General features: G+C 35.6%; 1 pseudogene across 1 annotated transcript; it reads left to right on the plus strand.

Moving 5' to 3' along the window:
• Positions 1–5,742: 5,742 nt before the first annotated feature.
• On the plus strand, positions 5,743–16,214 carry LOC147475745 (protein ROOT INITIATION DEFECTIVE 3-like; annotated as a pseudogene). The gene is made up of 10 exons (XR_015209735.1): positions 5,743–5,940; positions 8,195–8,347; positions 8,426–8,539; positions 8,638–8,802; positions 8,878–9,006; positions 9,792–9,991; positions 10,194–10,361; positions 10,703–10,967; positions 11,912–12,130; positions 12,495–16,214. The product of XR_015209735.1 is annotated as a protein ROOT INITIATION DEFECTIVE 3-like (transcript).
• The last annotated feature ends 969 nt before the right edge of the window (positions 16,215–17,183 follow it).

Raw genomic sequence — 17,183 nt, forward strand, 5'->3', positions numbered from 1 at the left:
CCCCCACTAGGTCCGCAAGAACGATGCACGACTTAGGGCCATCGTTTAGGGTTTTATAAAAATCGAGAGAGAGTCTCTTGTTCTTTAGCCATTGATGCAAGTGTAGTGTGTGAAATTCTAGATAGGCGTGTTGTATTTATTTCTACGAAAAACAAGCCCGATTATACTAGAATTAAAACTCCTCCGACAAAGAGAGGCGAGGAGAGCGGAAGAAGAGTACTGAATGCCTCCTTGCTACGCGTTTGAATAACGTCTTGTATACGCAATCTCAGTATATTTAACAAGTTAGAAACACTGAATAACTTGAAGAAATAGAAATTTGAACTAACCTGTGAAAATTGGGCTGTTCACGCTGAATTTTCCTTCGAGGGCGCGGGTGCCCTCTTTTTTTTCGAATGTCCAGTGTTTTGGGCGCGGTCGTGCTTGGTTTGGGCGAGTCGCGCTTCAGCGTTTTCAAATTTTAGGCCTTTTATCTTACTCCAAAAAATTTGAAATTTTTACAATAATTTTCTAAGACATCTATCAAGTAGCCTGTAAAATTTCAGATTAATCGGAGCTATGAAAGTCCCTGTACTGCCCTGCAAAATTTGCAAAACAGTTTTCGGACACAATACAAACAATCGAATGGTTAACCCATCAAAACAAAGCTAAAAATTTCCATATTTTTACTGGAGACTCCTGACAGATCCTACTTGTTCCTGTAAATATATTAGAGCAATTGGAGTTCTACAACCTCTCCTTATCGGCTGGTGTTCCAGATATTAAGTGTTTGCAACACTGCAGAAACACACTGGAAACACTCTACTATTTAGGTAGTCAAAACAAATAAAAAACTCGTCAAATTTTTACTACAAACTCCTGACTTAGGATAGATAGTCCTGTAAAAATTATAGAATTTTTAGAACTCCCTAAGTAACCTTACTCATCTGTTTTTCAAGAACATACGGTGTGAAAACTGAAATGTAGCACTGTAAAGATCGTATTTTTTTCACAAGGTAAACCAACTTTTAAAAATCTGAAAATATTCCAGTAAATCAACAACACATTAAATATTATGTATGGAAATTTCAGAATTTTCGAAAATTTAGAAATACCTTTACCGCAGTGTTTTTCTCTATGAATCCACAGACCTATGCCCGAAACAAAGGAATGCGATTCAAAAATTCAAGAAATAAGAATGAAAAATTAAAAGGGTGGGTGGGTAGAGAATGGGGGATTGCCCCTTGGATTCAAGCAATTGAATTCTTGTCTAGAATGAGATTAAGATGGCAGCGGCGCCATTTGATAACCCGTAAAAAGAATAGAATCCTAAATATTAATGTTAACAACACTAATATGAAATTCTACCATTCTTACGTTTAAATCAATTCTTCTTACTCTCAAAACATATCATGCAATATAATGAGTAAGGATTCGTCCACTCTTAACTCTCTAGACTTAAATCGAATTCAACTAATCAAACCCAAAAGGAACAATGGTGAGTGTAATGATTTGATGTGAGATTTCTATACTACCATTCCCAACATAAGAACAATAATAACAATAAGACATAATTAAATTAAACTGAAATTAAAACTAATTTAGAACTAAGATTGTGAATAACTAATTATGAATTTAAGACAACTAAATCTAAATAAGAATTTAAGCAATAATCTAAATTGAAATGAAGAACTAATACTTTATTCTAAAAACTAAAATATGATTCTAAACTAACTAATTGAATGAATGTAAAAAAAACTATATCTAGATCTAAAACTAATCTAGATCTATCTTTTTCTAACCCTAAACTCTATTAACATTAGCTTCCTAACCTAACTGCCATTAACAAAGAGTCAAGCTTTTGTTTTTATACTTTCATACCCAAAAATCGTGCATGGGCTTGGAGCCATGTTTTGGGCCGGAAAATCGGGCCCAAAACCCAATTTCTTTAGTCCAAAATGGGCTCTTCAACTGTAGTTGGCTTCGACAGATGTTTCATCCACTTCTGCTCCTTTGATTAGCCCAAGGCTTGTACCATTGGAAAGCTCTTTTCGAGCCGGTCGTTTTGACATAAGGTAGGCCCAATTCCGAGATCTGAGTCCAAAGATATGGTCTTCGGAAGTTCTGCTGACTTTGTGCACTATTTCTGCCCACGTGGACTTTGACTTTTCAGCTTTTGACCGGGCTTTACAAAGGCTTTGTCTTCTTGAAAATTGGCCTTTAATCACAGAACTCCTTAGCAACCGACCTTTGCTCCTTTATCTCGCTAAAGTGGCACATTTCTGCACATAATGAACTTTGAAGCCTGAAATGCATAAAAACATGTAATCAATATTAATTCTTACTTATTATTCACATAATTGGTCTAAAAGTACGATTGTTAAGGGGTTAAAACTACAGTTTTGGACTCTTATCAGTAGGTGTCCAGTAGGTCCATGAGATTAATGAGATGTCGTCTACTTGCAGTGCAGAATATGAATATATCATCCACAAACATAAGATGTGTATGACTAGAGTAGTTGCTATGAATCACCATTCTTTGTATTCTTTTATTCACACTAAGTCATTCCAATCCCTTACTTAGACAGTCCTCTGCAAAAGTAAATAATATCGGAGAGAGAGGGTCTCCTTGCCTGAGCCCTCTCTTTGCTGTGAAGCATCCAAAGGGGTGCCGACCTCCATTAAAAAGAATAGAGATGGTATTGTTTGCGACTGCGTGCTCCCTATATCCACCCTATCAGTTTCCCATAAAATCCCATTCTATGCATAACTGCCCAAAGAAAATTCCAATCCAGAGTATCTACGGCCTGTGATATATCCAGTTTAATGCCTATATTACCACCTCTTCTCTTGACTTTTAGCTCATTGATGAGCTCTGACGCCAACCCCACTGCTTGAGAGGAGTTTCAATTGGATATGAACCCATATTGCTCTTTTGTGACAATCATTTGAGCAAGGATATTTAGCCGCGAAGCCAAGATTTTTGTAATGACTTTGAAGCCAAAGTTTGCAAGGCATATTGGTCTCTGAATCTACCCAGTTGTTTTGCACCCTTTTCTATTGGAATCAGAACCAAGAAGTTTGCATTAAAGCTACTGGGAATGCGGCTTCTATTGAAATAACAATTAAAATGTGTTGACTGAGATGGTGTGTGAGTTTGGGGGGGCAAGTCTAATTTTTTTTTTTTTCAAATAGGGGTGCAGATCTATAAAACCCTTAAATTTATATGTAAACTCATGCTCATGCTTGGTTTAGTTATTGTTCAAGGTTTTATAATGGTTTGATGATAAGTTTATAACCCATCAGTACATAGCGCACCTATAGATCTAAGTTTGTTTAATGGTGGTTCGTGTTGAAATACAAAAGATTAATGAATATTTAATATTCATTACTTTTTTTTTTCCTTCTTACAGAAGATTTGTATTGTTCTATTTCGGATTTTTGATTACTAAAGATTAAGTTATTTTGATCTCTATCAATGTGTTTTAATTTTTTTCATGAATATTCAATTTTTCTACATAACAAAGACTAGTAGTTTTGATGATGGGTGTGAATTTGGGTTTCTGGATACCTTTTTTTTAACCCATAAATACTCCCTAAAACACACGGTCAACTTGGATTGACCGTTTACTTTCAAGTCAAGCAATTGAAAATGACATAAATGCCCTCATTTTTTTAAAAAGAAAATGTTCAATTTTACTTAGGTGGGGGCAGTTGTGTCATTTTCAGTTATTTGACCTAAAAGTTAACAGTCAAACAAAGTTGACCGTGTGTTTTGGGGGTAATACTAGTTAACCCTTTTTTTTAATGATTAGCCATGTTATTAGTAGTTCTTGAAACATTTAGCATTAATGTTGTGTTCTACTCATAGAAAGTTTAGTCCACGAGTGTCACTTTATTTTAGATTTAATTTCCTTGTTATATTATGAATGTCAACTTTTTTTTTCTAATTATACTTGTGCTATTATAAATCTTTACAAATTTATTTTGCTTCATGTTAAAAGGCATGGATACACAAATGGAGAAAAGTGTTATGGATATATGTCTTGTAGATAGTGCTACAACCCATACAATTTTGAAGAATCAAAATTACTTCTCATATTTGGCTTTCAACTCACAATAAGTGTCAACGATAGCTGGGCCAACACATATAATTGAGGGCTCTGGGAGAGCACACCTCATGTTACCTAATGGTACCCAAATTTATGTGCAGAATGCGTTATATTCAAGTAGTTCAAGGAGCTAGGAACTTTCTAAACTTTAAGGATATACACATAAATGGGTACCATATTGAGGCTCGAAACAATGACAACAAAGAGACATTGTGTATCATATCTAATGTTGGGAGCAAGAAGCTCACATTATATTAGAAGAATTCTCATGTTTTTCGGTTAGTTTGTATTACACGACCATTCGTGTAATGGAATCTCACGCAAATGAGGCTAAGTAGAAAGTCAATGATCCTATTGTGTGCACTAATTGGTATGACCGATTGGGTCATCATGGATAACCAAACAAACCACATGTTTAAGCGGATCATTGACAACTCTTGTGGACATCCATTGGGAAATCATAACCTTTGCATATCTAAGGATCATCTTTGTATCCCTTGTCCCTTGTTCGCAAGGAAAGCTTATAACTAGGTCGTCTTTTCTAAAAGTTAAGGATGAGTTGATCTCCTACTATACTTTTCTACAATGAATACAAGGAGACATTTGTGGATCTATTCACTCGCAGTCCATTCATATATTTTATGGTACTTATAGATCAATGCATCAACTAGGTGGTCACATGTTTGTCTGTTATCCACTAGGAATCTTGCATTTCCCCCGTCTTTTAGCCCAAGTTATCAAACTTAGATCCCAGTTTCTAGATAATCATATTAAGTAATGCAGCTAAGTTCACAAGTTTTTGATGATTATTGTACATCATAGGGGATTGAGGTAGAACATCCTGTCCTACATGTCCATACACAAAATGGCTTAGTTGAGTTGTTCATAAAGCGTCTTCAACTTATAGCCCGACAATCTAATTTGTCGATTGATGTTTGGGGACATTTTACATACTGCATATCTAGTTAAACTTTGACCTACTGCCTACCATAGTTTTTCACCTACACAACTTGTTACCGGTAGACAACCCAATATATCACATTTACGGAATTAGTTTGATTGTGTTGTTTATGTCCCAATTCCACCTCCAAAAAGAACCAAGATGGGGCCCCGACCAACACTGTTTAGGTATATACATTGGTTTTAAGTCCTCGTCCATAATAAGATACCTTGAACCGATGACTGGGGATGTCTTTACTACAAGATTTGCAGACTGCCACTTTGATGAGACAATTTTCCCGCCGTTAGGGGAGATAAATAGAAAAATGTTCATAGTAAACAACAATTTTCTAAGGAATGACATGAATTAACGTGGAAGATGTCCATTTTGTTTCATAAAGATCCGAAAACTTCTCAATGTGACTATGAGTTAAAGAGAATGATACACTTGCAAGAGGTTGCAAATCGATTGCCTGATGCATTTAATGATGTGGCAAAGGTAACAAAGTCTTATGTGCCAGCCATAATTAATGTCCCAGTTGGAAAGGGTCCAAATATGGCAGCAAATGAAACAACTACTATACACTGCAAAAGCATGGGAGGCCTATAGGATCCAAAGATAGTGCTCCTAGGAAAAGGAGAATAACTAAGAAAACATCTTGTCTTGATAAAAGTCAGGTAACGGCTGGAGCTCTAGAAACAAACACTGAAAATGTGCAAATACCCAAGTTCATTGAAATACCTATGGTTGCCCCTGGAGAGGCACATACATGTACGTGAAAATGAAGATATCTCAATATTCCATGCATATTTAGGTGAATTGTGGCATAGGAAAGCACTTGTCATCAATGACATGTTCAGCTATGTTATAGCTGTTGAATTATCAAATGATAATGATGATATTGGCCACGTACTGTGAATGAATGTTGACAAAGGAAAGATTAGCCAGTGTGGAAAGATGTTATTCAAGCAGAGTTAAAATCTCTAGAAAAACGTTGTGTGTTTGGACCTATAGTGAAAACACCAAGGAGTCCTTGTATTCAGGACTTAAGCTATATGCCTTTTTTTTTTTTTTTTTTTTTTTTTTAATTAAAAATCTTTTGAAGCTCTCGAATAGGCCGGTACTAAACATGCGAGAAAATAGACAAATGGAAGAGTTGAAATATATAAGGCTCAACTTGTGGCACAAGGATTCTCGATCTCAAAGACCTGGTATTAACTATGATGGAACATACTCTCAGGTTATGAAACAAATGGAGGAGTCGAAAGATATCTAATTAGTTTCACAGTTTCTGAAAAACTTGATATGAGACTTGTGGATGTTGTAATTGCATATTTGTATGGAGACTTAGATACTGATATCTATATAAAAATCCCTTGAGGTTTTAAAATACCACAAACAAAGTCAAAAGGTATGTATTCAATAAAGGTAAGACGTGCATTATATATGGGTTAAAACAATCTGGAAGATGTGGTACAACCGTCTTAGTATGTATTTGATAAATGAAGGGTACACAAATGATGACATCTGCCCATGTGTGTGCCTTCATTAAGAAATCCTAGTTTGGATTTTCTATAGTAGTAGTGTATGTGGATGACATAAACTTGATCGAGACTCCTACATACAAAATTGGAGAAAACTACTAACTATTTGAAGAAAGAATTTGAAATGAAAAACTTGGGAAAGACGAAACTTTGCCTTGGTTTGCAAATAGAACGGAGTTCTAATAGGATTCTAGTCTATCAATCTCGATATACTAAAAAGGACTTGAAACAGTTTAAAATGGACAAAGAACATCCACTTAGCACACACATGGTTGTGCGAAGTCTCAATTTGGATAAAGATCCATTTCGACCAAAGGAAGAACATGAAGAAGTTCTTGGTCTTGAAGTACCTTACTTGAGTGCTATTGGAGCACTTTTGTATTTAGCACAGTGCACAAGACTAGACATTGCACTTTCTGCTAGTTTATTATCAAGATATATATAGTTGTGCACCTACACTTAGACACTGGAATGGTGTCAAACACATTTTGAGATATCTTTGTGGAATAACTGATATGAGACTATTTTATTCTTGTTATTCCACTAACGAATCTCATCTAGTTGGATATGCAGACTCAGGTTATCTTTATGACCCTCATAAGGGTCACTCTCAAACATGTTATGTGTTTATTTGTAATCATGCACCTATATCTTGGCGATCAACAAAACAAGACACGGTAGCAACTTCTTCTAAGCATGTAGAGTTAATTGCACTTTTTGAAACAACAAAAAAAAGTGTGTGGTTAAGATCCATCATTCAACATATAAGAAGAAATTGTTAACTATCATCAATTACGAATGAGCCTTCAACAATATATGATCGAAGACAATGCTACTAGTATTGCCCAAGCACAAGAAGGATTCATTAAGGGAGATCGAACGGAGCACCTTCCACCAAAGTTGTTTTATGCATGAGTTTCAAAGAAAGAAAGTGATCACAGTCAAAGAAGTTCGATCGAGTGACAACTTACCAAGGTGCTACCAAAGTCAACATTTCAGAAGATGGTACATAGGATAGACATGCAATGACTTAATCATCAGACAAATTAGATATTGATGGAAATCTGCTACATTGAGGGGAAGTACTATTCAGGGGGAGCATTTATGTCTTTTGTGCATTGCACTCTTTGATTAAGATTTTCCCACAATGTTTTTTCCTAACAAAGGTTTTAACGAGGCAACATATATATTCAATGACTTTTGTGAGTTGTACTCTTTTTTCTTAGCTTTGTTTTTTTCTTAGTAAGGTTTTAATGAGATAATAGCCATTCTATGATGATCATCCAAGAGGGAGTGTTATAAAGGTATGGGCCTTATGTGGAAGCCCACTATGATAATCCCATTAGGGTACTTATCTTCGAAGTAACTCCTCTATATAAACCGTTGTAATCTCCCATTATTCTACAACATCAATAAGATTATTTCTTCTCCTCTAATATTCTTTGTCTCTTATTCTATATCGTTCAATAATTTAAACCCCCAACTTAAGAATAAACAATCATTAGCAACTGAACTGGACTTTTAAATATGAATGGGCCTACAATATAAATATGGGCTGGGGCGAGTGAAATTTTTTAACACAGAGAACAGCGCGCCCTATAAAACTCTGAACCTCTCAGTCCACTCCACTACAATCTCGTTTCAAATCATGCTCTTCTGACTTCTCCCTCTGATGGTCTACTTTCTATAGGTGGACGCTTTCTCGGTTCATCTCAGCTTCGTGACTCTTCCGCTTCTTCTCCGGTTCCATTCTTTATTGGTCCTGGAACAAGGTATAATCATGACTTTCCTAGTCATATAAATACTAAACAGTTGTATGCTATAACTATTTTTTTAATTATTATTTGCAGTTGCATGCAGAGGTTAGAAGTTTTCCAGCTGAGCCAATAAGTCCACTTGTTTCTAATAGTGAGGGGACTTATATTATTGGAGGAGGGTCACGTGGTGATATTTACTACTGGGATGTAAGTAACTTCTTTTTGTTGCTGAGTCTATTATGGCGTAAAAATGAGCATTTACGAGTGTTTGTTTAATTTGTAGTATATTTTGATTATTATTTCAGGTTGCAAGTGGTAGATTGTTGAATAAATGGCATGCTCATTATAGAGCTGTTACTTGCTTGGTATTATCTGATGATGAATCTTTATTAATTTCTGGGTCTGAAGATAGTTCTGTCTGCGTTTGGTCCTTCTACAAAGTATATATATATATATTTCCTATTTTATTTGTAAAATTTATTGCTCAGCCATTATTAGGTTCTGAGACTGTATGTTGTATTCACAGGCTCTTTAATGTTATTGAGATCCAGAAGGCGAAATAACCCTATGAACATAGTTTCTCAGAACACACTTTGCGTGTCACTTATGTTGTTTGTGGAACTGGGGGATGCAGTGCAATTGTCATTTCAGCTTCTGAAGATCAAACATGTAAGGTAAGGTACGCTCTAGTTTCCACATTTTGTAACATTGTATTCATCTTTGTGCTATTGAGAATTATAGTTACTTCATGCTTATAGTGTCAGTAAAGTTATCTATCTCTTTTCGTTTTTTGGAAACAAAGATACTTTGTAAAGTTGTAACTCACAGAAATTGTTTATCTTGAGGGATGATTACTTGATTGTCTGAAACTGTCAAATCTTTAAAGTGACTAAAATTTTCTACTGACATGAATAAATTTTCTATTAACATGGCAAATAAGAGTTTTGTTGACTAACGCCTCCATAACTTTCTATCCTTAATCCTATTTCAATGGCCGACTAATCTTGATGCAGCTGTACGTATTTGGAAGTGAAGCGTACATTTATACCAATGACTTCAAAGTAGCTCGAGGAAGCCTACAATACAAGGAAAACACTACACGTGAAAGATCAAACAGCAAAAAACAATGACTTGAACATATCATCAACCTCTCAGCCATTGTACTCTCTACGTATGTGTTTTTGGTAGGATGAGCCGAGTTATAGTTCTACAAAGAGGTTGTTAATTTTTGGGAACCCTTGACAGTTAGAGGAATGCTAACATTCCATCTTACCAAGAGGCACAATTTTTATATAAAAATTTTAAATTTCAATTGCAGCTTTGGAATCTGGAGACCAAAAGTGTGTTTACGTGTGAGGTGGGCATGTTGTGATTTGCAAAGTGTGTTACCTGTTAGCATTCTTTTTGTAGTTATTTGCTCAAGCACTTGCTAATTTTTTTTCCATGATTGTTGTCTCAGGTTTGGGGCTTATCTGGGGGGAGGTTCTTAAGAACAATTGAGTTCCCTTCTATAATTGATGCACTTGCACTGGATCCTGGTGAAAAGAGTTTTTTTGCTGGCAGTAGAGATGGCAAGATATACATTGCTGCACTTAATGGTGAAAGCACCTCTAGTAGCAGTTTTGGGATGCATATAATTGGTGCATTATCTGAGCACAGGTTTGCGGACTTCAGCTTAAGATTAAGTCAGCTGTAGCTAATAATTTTTAGTCTTCCTCGACTTTGCTTTGAACTTAGTTTACTCTTTATAGTCATACGCCCTACACACAAGCATATCTAAAGAAGCTTTGAATGCTTAAATTCAAGCAGTTTAATTTCTGTATTTCGTTTTTAACAGTTGTCTTTTGATTTCATGTAACAGCACGGCTGTTTCTTGCTTGGCCTTAAACATGGATGGGAACTTACTCGTATCTGGATTGGTGGATGGAACAATTTGTGTTTGGGATACTAAAACTCTTCAGATTGTCCGCATGCTTTATCTATTTGTTCACTTTGCCTTTTTGAGCATTTTGGTGTATGTGGAAAACGGGTTCTTTGTTTTAAACTAATTAATCTGTTGCTATGCACTTAAGCTGCCACATGCTCTTTTTTCTCCCTTTAACTATAAGGAAACAAGTTTGGATCATTATTTTTTGTTGTATTCGTAAGTCCGAGTTCAGAGATAGCTCTTGCTCACATTAAGGTTGAGGCGTTCATGTTAATTTATTGTCATATACGTCTTTTCCTTATTGTGTTCACTATCTGGGAAACTTTTGTTGTGTTTTTACATCGTATCTTTATGTAAAGGGTGTGACCGACTAATCGGTGACTTTTATCTGGCTCCGGTTCTATCTTCTATATATTGTTCTCTATCAATCTATCTATCTGACTTGTTCTTTACTTGCCAGGTCCCGTCAATAATGTTCTTGTGATTAGGCTCTCACTCTTCCAAAATCCTCAGACAGCAGTGAACAGGCAGCCTTCTAGAAGATATGGATCGTCATTATCACCACCTCTGGATAAGTATACAAATTCAAAAGATGATGAAAATGACATAAATCCCATTATCACTCTTCCGTCACTCTGCACTGAAACACCTGATGGTCTACTATATTACACTTCTCATGTGATGAGCACTCATATCAAAGAATTTCAGGTTATTTTTTAGTGTTCCCAAGCTCGTGCATATACTTTTGGCAGATTGTTTCTTTTTCTGCATTTAATCTTTGTATATGTTCTGTATAACATCCTTAGTTTGTGTATTTAATATTTTGCCAGTCCAATATTGTTTTGTTTGAGAAAATTAAGTCAGTCAAGAATTGTTCCCAGGAAATTTGAGTTTTGCATAAGACAAATACTTGATTACATTCCCACTAGAGACATCAGCTAAGATCTGGCATTAACCTTCAGTATTTTCTATGATTTATCACATGTGTGGTTATGCAAGGTAACGATATGATTCTTAATTGATTTATATATAAAAAGGGTAAAAAAGAAGAGCTGAGTATCATATTTGGATTATACTCTTAGGTAATTGGGCCACCTCTCTAAGGCGAAAATTTGAAAGTTGAAACCCCTTGGTGTGTGCGTTTGGGGATGAGTGAAAGGGCTTACCTAGACTTATCAACATATCAAGTATTGGAGTTTATGATCAGATAGATATGGCTTGAAAACTTTTAAATTTGCTTTCCTCTTTTGATAATATTAAAACATTAACTGATATTGACCATCTGTGGAGATCATTCTAATTGAAGTGATGATCTTCAGAAAATGATTGTACATTTATACATGAGGCTTCAATTCATTTGAGCATTTCATGTTAATTTGTCAGTGGACGGTGCAATATGCCGCATATGTGATGAATTTGCCTCCGATCTTGCACAGTTGCACAGTTGCACTGTAGGATGTTTTATTTTTTGTCCAACTTGTTTCTTCTGATGCATCTTTTATGCATACAAGCCTTCCTATGATACTACTTTGCTATATGCAAGTTGCTATAATAATTATCTACTTATTATATTAATTTCCTGTTGCTATGCTTGTAGAGTACTTGGTAAGCCTAAGAACTGTTTTCTAAATCACTGTGGTCCTTCATTTCAGCAACAAGGTTCATCAGCTGCCTCTGAAATGGAGATGGAGTGAGTAAGACTTGACTCCTTGAGATGGCCCATCAATGAATGAAGGATATAATGGAAATGTATGAAGACCTTCATCACTTTTGCGTAGATGAGCTTGAATTGTTGATGGTGATCAGAAGAAGCAGATTTGACCGCAAAGGCTGCCCACTGCGTCTGACAACAAACAATTCAAGTTTTGTAGGTATAGTCCAAGTGTTTTAAGTAATTTAGCTTTTCTTTTTCTCTATCTATCTCTCTTTTTAAGTAATTCGTATGATTCATTCTGTGATATTTTTCGTAATTGATGATTAGATAATATGCAGTAGAGCCAAATTGTATATGCTTAGCAGTGTTACGCCTACTGAGTTGTTCAAATGAAGTTGACTCTTCTTATGACATTAAAGATTTGAAGACTAATTGACTTGTAGCTGAAACAATTAATGTCAACTAAAACCTCAAATGTGTGATGCTATGCAAGGGATCTGGGAATGAGTAATATCATCTTACGACGACATGAATAGAAAACGTTTTAGTTATTTTTTTAAAGATTATTTCATCTGTTTCAGTCTTTCAGAGGTTAGGAGCTATGAAGGTGGAAGAACCAAAAATGACACTTGGCTGAAGGGGAAAGACACCAAAAAAGGACATGGCTACAAAAAAGAGAAGAGAATGCAAAAGGATCCTTTTGTTCTCCTCAGATCTGTTATTTATAGTTGATGAAGTATGAGGAATTTCATTGGTGGGGTCGTCGGGAATCATGTGTGGCATGCTTGTCAATGTTTTTAGGGACTTAGTAACGAAATCTTCGAAATAGCCTTTTCAAGTGCAAGTTATTGTTGTTTTGGTGGATTCTTAGGGCACATTGCAACTTTCAGAGTGCGAGGCACCAATCTAGGGTCCAAAGGTCTTCCAGGGGTGGTGGCCCTTCAGAAGTTGTTCTTGGTGTCTTTGATGGCCTCCGGAGGATGTGTCCTATTTACTCTAATGTGATGTGTAAAGGTCCAGTCCTTGGGTATCCACAAGATCTGTTCTGTCCAAAGGAAATGGTTTCAATTCACTACTTATTTTAGGGTTTTAATGGCTTGCATGGAACACACAGAGGGTGCGTCTATTGTTGTGGGATTGGGAGTTCAATTGATTGATGGCCGTCATGGGAATCTAGGTTATTAATTAATTAAATGTCATATTACAGGGAGGGTCATTATGTTTAGCGATTTAAATTTAGGCATAATTTGGGATCTAATTCTGAGTCCAAAGAATTTTGTTGTTAGCCTTTGCCCTGACAGGTAAATTGGTATGTTTCCACTTATATCTAATGCAAATGATTTATATAACTTAAAAACTTTTTTTTTCTTATTGGTTTTAGGATACATAGAAGTTAGTGTTTTGACTAATCTTACGTACTTGTTATTGGCGCAACAAGCACAAGTGGAAACTTTCGACGTCCTGAGACTATATGTTAACTTCGTCTTCAAGTTTCACTCCATTTGCGCTTTCATGTGGTTAGATAATGGGCATTGCAAGAATTGGACATTCTCTTCCAGGTCTCTCTATATTATCTTTTGCTCCCAAGTCCCACCTGTATTCACATCAAGTTAGTCCACTCCCCTTCTTAGGCTCTTGGACACATGGGACTTATTGGTGCATGGATTTTTTGTCTCCTTGATGTTGATGACTTGTGGCGTTGTCTTCTCTTCAATTCGCTTTCTCTCAAAAAAATCTACTTCGGATTATCTAGGGTGAATAGATGTTATTTGAGCCTTTTGTTTTTTAATGTACATTTTCCGGTTTTGTTTTATGTTTTATTTGTAAGTTTCTTACTCTATCACCTTAATTTGTTTTTCTACACTCTATACAAAGACTGCTCAGTGAAGTGGTAGGAAAGGACAAGGGAATGTGGGGAAAGCATGCAAAGGTAAGGAGAGAGATTAGGGGAGGAGGAAACAGAGAGAGTACTGGAGGTGAAGTGCCAGTCACAACAAAGTTTTTACAGAAGGTGTTGTTTTGGAGATCGCTTCGGAGGTTAGGAGTCGGAGATAGGTTGGGTGGGGATTGGGGTGTATTGGGGTTTTGACATTTTTCAGTTAGCTTCTGGCTGATGGTTCAAGGGGTCGATGAAATTAATTTTCGTATGAATGAAATTATCTTTCATCAATAGAGGAAAAAGGAAAAAAAAAAAAAAACCAGTGGTTATGGACAAGGATATTTGGTTATTAGAAATGGATGTAAGCGTTTGTATATGATAGGCATGGCTTAGGTTTTGGCATTATTTATGACTGTTGGAGTGTATTTTAGGTTTTGCGGGTCCTTATTTTAAAAGGATTGGTTTATTGTTTCAGAGAGTGACTCTCAAGGACAAAAATGCCGAAAAAGTAACTCTCAAGGACACTTTTATTTTTGTAACTCTCAAGGACCGGATAGATGAAAGTTCAAGTATACCCTTGACGCGAAATAAAAAACGGATCGGGTAGATGAAATGTCAAGTATACCCCTGATCGCGAAATAATTAACGGCCCGGCCCGGCCTAGACGAAACGGCCTGATGTATTTAGTATGAACATTGAATGTTCATAGTTTGGGTATGAACATTGATTGGGTATGAACATTCGATGTTCATAGTCCTTGGGTATGAACATTGAATGTTCATAGTGAACATTCAATATTCATAGTTTTTTGGGTATGAACATTCAATTTTCACAGTCCTTGGGTATAAATATTGATTGGGTATGAACATTCGATGTTCATAGTCCTTGGATATGAGCATTCAATGTTCATAGTGAACATTCAATGTTCATAGTCCTTTGAGTATGAACATTCAATGTTCACAGTCCTTGGGTATGAATATTGATTGGGTATGAACATTCAATGTTCATAGTCTTTTTAGGTATGAACATTCGATGTTCATAGTCCTTGGATCCGAACATCAATATTCATAGTGAACATTCAATGTTCATAGTCCTTGGGTATGAACATTCAATGTTCATAATCCTTTGGGTATGAACATTCGATGTTCATAGTCCTTGGTCCTTTGGGTATGAACATTCAATGTTCATAGTCTTTAGGTATGAACATTCAATGTTCATACATCAATATATTGTATAAGGTACATTCACCTATTTGGATATGAACAATCATTGTTCATACACCAGCAGAAGGTATGAACACTTATTGTTCATAGTAAAATGACAGAAATGGTAAAATTGGAAAATATTTATTTTAAATCCGGGCCATTTGTCCTTGAGAGTTATTTTCACGAAAGGGTATAACTGGCATTTAAAAAAAGTAAAATGGCGGGGCCAACTTATTTTGTCTTTGAGAGTTACAAAATTTGAAATCGTGGATTCGTGAGTTACTAATTTCTAAAATTTGTCCTTGTGAGTTACTCACCAAAAAGTGTGTCCTCTAGACTTCATTTTCTCAAAAGTTGGGTGTTAGGCCCAATTTCTTGTTATTATTTTGGGTGAGGTAGCCAAATATCAATATCATGCCTTTTATTTTGTTGTTGGGGTTGTGTGGCTTTTGATAATGGTCATTGGTCTGTGTCGGAATATGGTATCAGCCATATGACAAAATGTGCGTAATAACCTCGTAATAACCTCGCCTTTTAAATGTATAGGGCATTCTGAAGCCATGGGAGGGTTGTTATTTGGTTGTCCTTTGAATGGCAGGTTGAATTAATTGTAGGTCTATGCCAAATGCAGTATTGCAATTGACAGATTTTTTGTGATAAAGAAAATTAGGAAATTCTTTAGTTTTTCGAAAACTGTAGCAGGTGGGATATAGAAGTTGGTATCGGAAATTATTAGTATTTCTTTTGAATGTTTAATTAAAGCATATCAGGTGGCATGATTGGACGAACGAATGGCAATCAGCACCTTCGAGCAATCCACTGACAGCTAGGTTTCCAGAGAATACTGACATATCCTTGTTTCAGGTTTGGCTGTCAGGTATGAATATGGTTGGAATATTGTTTTAAGGTTTTCTTCCCACCCAAAGTAAATTACGATGAAGGCAGACGAGATGCAATAGCAGAAATGACTCAGAGACAAGTAAAGGGAGTGGATGAGTAGTTTGCAAAGCAGGCGGAATAGACGAAGGGTGTCATACTAAAATATGACCCAAGGATACTTGCTTACCCTTTGATTTTGTTTCTTTCTTTTTCCATCTTCGTGTGCTTTTGGATGTAATGTAGCAACTGATGCGTGGTAATATTAGTTGTCATTTGTCTACACAAGTTGCCGATGCACCATCCCAGTGCTAGTATAATGTTGCCTTAGTTTATTTTTTCATTTTTCGATTCCTATTGTAGTCACTTGGTAGGTACGTAGAGCCTGACTAATGATTTGAGTCTGGTCTTCAACAATCTTGATTTGGGGATTCTTACATTTTGGCGTGGGTGAATCTGATCAAGTTAGTTGTACTCCAAATTTGTTACCTAATTTTACTTACGAGGGCTAAACTTACCCTTTTTTTGCATTGGCAAGCCCCTGTTTTAAATGCTGGCGGGCATGCCAAGGTTCTTTCTTGAACTCTGGCTATCAGCTCATAAGATTTGTTGATAAGAAGACTCCTTTCAGAGGTGCCGTGGAGACCAAGGGAGGCACTAGTTCAGCGTGCTAAATAAGATTTTTGAGAAAGCCAAGTGACGTTCCAATTAGAAATTGAGTAACTTGCCAATTGTAAAACACCCCAAAACAGTTTTTATTGTAGTTATCATCGTGGTTAGCAATACTGCGTATAATTCACGAATTGAATTTTTGAAGGCTTTAAACGTTTAATACTTTCGAACCTTTCAATCATACGGAATAATTCACGTTTTTTTTCATTATAAACGTATAAAACAAGAATTATCAAATTATTCAAAAATTTATTTCATATAAAATAAAAATAAAAAACCAAATTCTTGTAAGGATGAATAGTATGAAGAAACATAAATAATAAATAAAAAATAGAAGGGAAAAGAGATATGGGATTTACAATGACTTAAAAGCTTTTGTATATCTATAAAAGACATTTTTTTTTTTTAAATCAAATGATCGAATAAACTAACAAAAAGACATGAATGTGTTGTTTATAATTCTTATTTTCCTTATACAATTTACAAATCTATATTCTAAAAGAGATGTAAATATAGAACAGAGAGAAATATTGACAAATATATATTATAAAATTATACTAAAATAAAATTAGTAGAACATTATAATAAGTAGAACATTTTACTCTAATTATATATTTGTAATATATAGTTATAAGTAT

This window comes from Coptis chinensis, chromosome 9, assembly GCF_015680905.1.
Source record: "Coptis chinensis isolate HL-2020 chromosome 9, ASM1568090v1, whole genome shotgun sequence".
Lineage (NCBI taxonomy): Eukaryota > Viridiplantae > Streptophyta > Magnoliopsida > Ranunculales > Ranunculaceae > Coptis > Coptis chinensis.